Here is a 6,165-nt window from a genome sequence, read left to right as displayed (position 1 = left end):
TGATGTAGGTTCAGGTTCTTAGCATCCAGATCACGCTTAGATCGGTTCCCGATCTCCAGTTCAGCGGCACCAATGGTGAGTCCTCATTCTTCGAGCACAATAGTCATGTCATCTTTCAGTTTTCAGTCTTTTAGTTTCAGTTTCGCTAGATCTAGTTGGGGCATGTCCTAACATTTCTAGTCAGTTTAGAGGCTTATTTCAGACATAGTTAGATTCAGCTTAGTATTTTGAGTTTGATATTTCTTTTGTATTAAACTCTCAGATTTGATATATTCAGCTATAGTATATGGGTATTCCCCATCTTTTCAGATTTTTTTTATGATTTAGCTTCCGCATCAGTTTATTATCTTTAGTATGCTTATGATCATGCCAGCAGGGTTAGGTTGGGATCACTTGTGGTTCTAGGTCCCGTGTCTGCGTCTCGGGGGTAGCTCGGGGCGTGACATCATGTGTTCAAGAAAACCTGATTTGAAATGCAGGAACTGACACAAACTTTGTCATGCTGAGATTATCTACAAAGAGAAGGGATTACAATAATCAAATGATCCACAAATTGAAAACCAACAAGATGATCATCTATTTGTGGCCACATGTTTGACAAGAAAAAATTCAAGTGATATTGTACGAACCAGATCACCAATGATGAAAAGCTTTTCAGAGAACTTGATAGATTAGTTAAATAAAGATTCAGGATAAGAAATGGAGAATACCTCCCAGCGAAAGGAAAGGGACCCATAGCAATTGAGAGTTACAAAGGTACAAAAATTATTTATGAAGGTTTATTTATTCCTGAAATTGATCAGATTTAAATATGTGTTGGACAACTACTAGAAAATGGATTGGAATTATTGTTTGTAAATAAAGCGTCCGAGATAAGTGATGGTAGTGGTCAGAAAATATTCAAAATTAAAATGTAGGGAAAATGTTTTTCCTTGAATCCATTGGAGAAGGAACACATAGCTTTTCCAATTCATTCTACTATTGTGGAAATGTGGCACAAGAGATTGGGATATTTTCATTACAAAGATTTATTGTTTATATAATGTAGCAAAATGGTAATTGGTCTACCAAATTTAGAGGAACATCTCTCAAGATATAAGGCTTGTTCACTTAGTAAGCAGACTAGACTTGCATTTAAAAGTTCCACCTAAAGAGCTACATAGAAGTTGCAACTCATTCATACTAATCTTTGTGGTCCACCAAGAACTCCATCACTCAATGGGAATAGGTATTATATTATCTTTATTGATGATCTAACAAGAATTTTTTGGATTTATTTTATGAAGTTTAAGTCCGAAGTTGTTGGAATTTTCATGAAGTTCAAAGCTTGGATAGAAAATTAGAATGTCTGCAAGATTTAGGTCATTAGATTGGAACTGAATATACATCGTATATGTTAAATTATTTTTGTGAAGATGTTGAGTTAAGAACCTACTCACTATCCTTTATTCTCCACAACAAAATGAAGTGAGTGAGAGAAAGAATAGAAAAATAATGGAGATGTCAATATGATTGTTGCATGAGAAGAATCTACCAAAGAAGTTTTGGGCTGAAGAAGCAAACACTATTGTTTTCTTGTTGAATAGATTGTCTACGTGGGTAGTGAAATGAAACACTCCATTCAAGGCATGGTATGGTGTCAAACCTATTTTGAAAAACCTCGAGATATTTGAATGTCTATGTTTTTGTTATGTTCCACGGTTTAGGAGAGATAAGATAGATAAGAAGCAAGTTTAGGAATCTTTATTGGCTATAGCTTATTTTCTAAAGCTTACAGGATATTTGAACCGCAATCAGGTAAGATTATAGAAAGTAGAGACGTTTAATTCCTTTAAGATGAGCAATGTGACTGCAATAAGGAGTCTCCAGTTAAGAACAATAATTCATAGCTTGATTATGATGAATTTGTGCATGATCAGCCTATTAGGGGTACAAGGTCACTCTTTGATACTTATCAGAGTTGCAATGTTGCTTTTTTTTAACATGCATAATATGAGGAAGCAAAAATAGATAAATTTTTTTAGATAAATGCAATGAAGGATGAGCTAGACATGACACTTTTTCTCCAATAGCCAAATTGGATACAATTCAAATGCTTTTGGCTATAATGGCACAAAAAAATTGGAATTTGTTTCAAATGGACGTGTAGTCTGGCTTCTTGAATGGTCTACTAGAGGAAGAAATTTATATTGAACAGCCAAAAAGGTTCAGCATGCCAAACATGATGATATGGTTTATCTATTAAAGAAATTTCTATGTGGATTAAATGAAGGTCCTAGAGCTTGGTATAGCCGAATGGATAACCATTTGCTAGACTTGGCATTGAAAAAAACTTAAGTTAAATTGACTCTTTATGTCAAGAAAGTTTTCTTTAACATTTTTATTATTTCTCTTTATGTCGATGATTTACATGTGACACGAAATAATGTTGCACTGATTGAAGAATTCAAGGAGGACATGATGGAAGCCTTTGAGATGACTGATCTTTGCGAGATGACTTATTTTCCTAGAAATAGAGATCAAGCAAACTCAAAATGAAGTCTTTGTTTGTCAAAAGAAATATAAAAGGGAGATTCTAAATATATTTAGAATGAAAGGAAGCAAGAGTGCGTGTACTCCATTGAATCAAAAAGAAAAGTTGAAAAGGGATGATGGAGCCGAACTAGTTAATGAAGGATAACATCGATGCTTAATGGGATGCTTGATGTATCTCACAACAACAAGGCTTGACATTTTGTTTTTTGTGAGTGTTTTATTCACGTCTTTAAATTGTGCAAGTAGCTTTGGCTGCCAAAAGAGTGGTTAAGTATCTTAAAGGAACTCTAACCTATGATAACAAATTGAGCAAAAAGTCAGAATTTTAAACTGGGGATATTCTGGTAGTTATTGGGGGCAGGTCAGTTGGTGATATGAAAAGTACTTCTAGTTATTGATTAAATATTGGATCAAAATGTTTCTCATGGTGCTCAAAGAAACATGAAATAGTTACACAATCAACAACTGAAGCAGAATTCATCGCAACAACACCTATTGTTAATCAAGCAGTATGGCTTAGGAAAATTTTGGTCGATTTGCAGTCGAAGCTAGAGGAAAACAATAAGATCCTTGTGGATAATCAAGCTCCCAAAACCATATCCAAAGATCCCGTGTTTCATGGAAGGAACAAGCATTTCAATATCAAACTTTATTTCTTGAGAGAAGTGCAGAAACATGGTGAAGTGGTTTTACTCTATTGCAAATAAGAGAATCAGTGCCGGACATTTTTGCCAAGTCATTTCATGTTAGCAGGTTCAATTTTCTTAGAGATCTATTTTGAGTGGGTGAGAGACTTCAACAAATAATTAGGAGATTAGTTATTTTTTCTTTTGGTCATTATCCTTATAAGTAGTTATAGTTGGTTGTATTTCTAGGCATGTTAGCAGTCTTTAAGCACTCCATGTTCTATTTTAGTTGTAACTCCTCTATTTATTTAATTAGCTTGAAGTTCAATATACTAAGGGGTTGTTTGGTGTGAAGGATAACACCAAATAGTCCTGAGATCAAATTATTGTGCCACTTAATTTGTTGTTTGGTTGGTAAGTCTGGGATAACTTATCCAGGTATTGATAATTAGTAGCGACATAAGCTATTCCTCCCCTTGGGTGATATAGTAATGTTGGGATAACTTATCTCGGGCCGGTATAACTTTTCACGGGATAAAGTAAGTAAATGACAAAGATATCCCGTTAAACCCTTTTTATACATTACGTTTTACATTCATTTGTAAAGAAATATTTTTTCTTAAAATTTATGCATTCATACTATTTTGAATGCAATAAACCAAACAATCAATAAGAAATAATCTCAGCATAACTTATCCCATCTTAATTAATCCAACTTAATTTTTCCATCTTACTAATCCCATCATAACTTTTATTCAAACCAAATAACTCCTAAGTTTTTCCATCAAATCAATCTCGCTATTTCAATTTAATAACAAATACTAAGTAAATTTGTCTTTTTATAGAAACTACGGATTCTTTAAATCTAGAACTTCCCAAATCTACCCTTGTACCTGCAGGTTTGTAATTAGACTATCTAGAGTCTAATACTTATCTATAGTCTCTTTGATGATAGTAATAATACTGCAACGAGATCTCTCCTTTGGAAGGAATGTCCTTAAAAAATTATCATTCAATCCTGAGTTCAAACTAGTTTCTAGTCAGTTGAAAGGTGCATGGTTTAAATAGATTTATGAATCACCACGTGTAAGTCATTGACCACTATTCCATGAGTTACATCTAAATGATTAATCTAACATGCTGCGGTCTGAAATGCCATGCAATACTGAGAAAAGCGAGAATGTACCAAGAGTACATGGAGATTGTTCATCCCCACTGTGAGGTCCTACCTGATTCCTTGCAACTCCTGGATAAGATTGGCTGCATCAAATAAGATGTTTTACAGGCAACCACTACATTATCTGATAAACCTCACCATGAAGCAGTGGGATCATTTGAGGATTGGGGCTGGTGATGAAGACTATCCAGACTATGGATTTGGTCTAGAAACCTGAATTTCTAGTTTCATTTTAAATGTTATTCCCATCAGCATCACCTTCCCCAAGACAAAACTATATATGTTTTGAAAAATGTTTATCGTATTGATGCTTTTGAGTTTATCTCGTGTTTTGTATTGAGAGATAGAATTTTACATTTGTGTTTCATATGCTAAAACTGTTGATCAAAATTTTAATGTTCTTTGTGGTAATGGACTTAAAGAAATGCAAGAAAACAGGTCAGACAAAAGCTTTCTTAGCATTATAGTGATTCTTTTTTTCTTCAATCTTTCCTCTTTAGATCACAATTAAGGAATCGTGTAAAGGGAATTGATCTGCCATCATATACTTTTGAAACAAATTCTGCAAATGAATAGCAATCTGAACACATGCGAAGATTTTTCATTATACAAATGGGATGTCCCAGAGATGTAGGGTTGAGTCCATATGCCATGGCTATTTTCTCTGTGTCAATTAAGCAAGAATGATTTCTCTTGTTAATCAACATCCATCTGAACATTTGTTAGATCAGTCCACTTTGTTAGCTTGAATCCGGGTTCTTCTTTTTCCCTCTTTCCTTCATGGAAATACTTACCTTGGCAACATCAGTCCACTTCCCTCCCAAAGCATAAACATTTGGAAGAAGCACATGGATCCCAGCTTTATCTGGGGGAGGGGGGGGGATGATTCAGAGATCATATCAACTTCATAAGTTTCTATCTCATCGTCTTTAAGCATTTTACAAGCAGCAGGAAAATCCCCCCAAACTGCATCATTGGCATGTTGTCTTTTATTATGTCAACACCTTCTATCAATAATCCAGCGAAGCCAAACATATCACAATGCACCCATAATGCACTATCTGTCGTGAGACGCCATGGATCTCTTTCATACGCGTTAAAATTTTCATTCTTTCTCCTACTAAGCCCCCATGGCTACATGCTGTCAGTACAACCACAAACACAACTTGATAAGGTTCCACCCCTTCCTGAAGCATCTCCAAGAATAGTTCAACTGCCTGCTTACAATTTCCTTACACAGCCATGGCCTATATTGCTCCAGTCAAGGCAGAGACATCCCTCTCTTTCATTTTGTAGAACACTTCCATCGCATTTGTAGGATCACGCCTAGAAAACATGTCAACAAGATACTAGATGAATTTCGTACTTCTCAATGTGATTATATATCCATTTAGCAAGATCAATATCTCCTAAGTATCCGCAGACAGATGAAACACTGACCATTGTCACTCCATCTGCTTTAATCCCCTTATTCTGCATTACACGAAGTAGATAAATTGCATCCACATATGCTCTGCTTTATAAAACCACCAATCATGGTGTTCCATGACACAAGGTCACGCTCAGGCATCTCATTGGAACTTCTGCAAGTTGCCTCCACATAACCATTTCTCAGAAAGCCAACAACAATTTAATCCATGTAGACTCTTCAAAATACATTCAAATTAGCAACAACAAAAAACTTGGATTACATAGTACTCTTGTAAATAGTTGATATTCAATCCAACAGGGCGAGAAAGACTCTTTAATAACAAGCATATAAAAGTGCTTAAACGGTTCTAAATGAAATTAGCTACAAATAAAGGATGAATATTACTAGTGTGAAAG

The sequence above is a fragment of the Solanum tuberosum genome, unplaced genomic scaffold (assembly GCF_000226075.1).
Source record: "Solanum tuberosum cultivar DM 1-3 516 R44 unplaced genomic scaffold, SolTub_3.0 scf00028, whole genome shotgun sequence".
In the NCBI taxonomy this organism is placed as follows: Eukaryota; Viridiplantae; Streptophyta; class Magnoliopsida; order Solanales; family Solanaceae; genus Solanum; species Solanum tuberosum.
The sequence above is the reverse complement of the archived record's forward strand: the minus strand, read 5'-3'. Positions refer to the sequence as shown.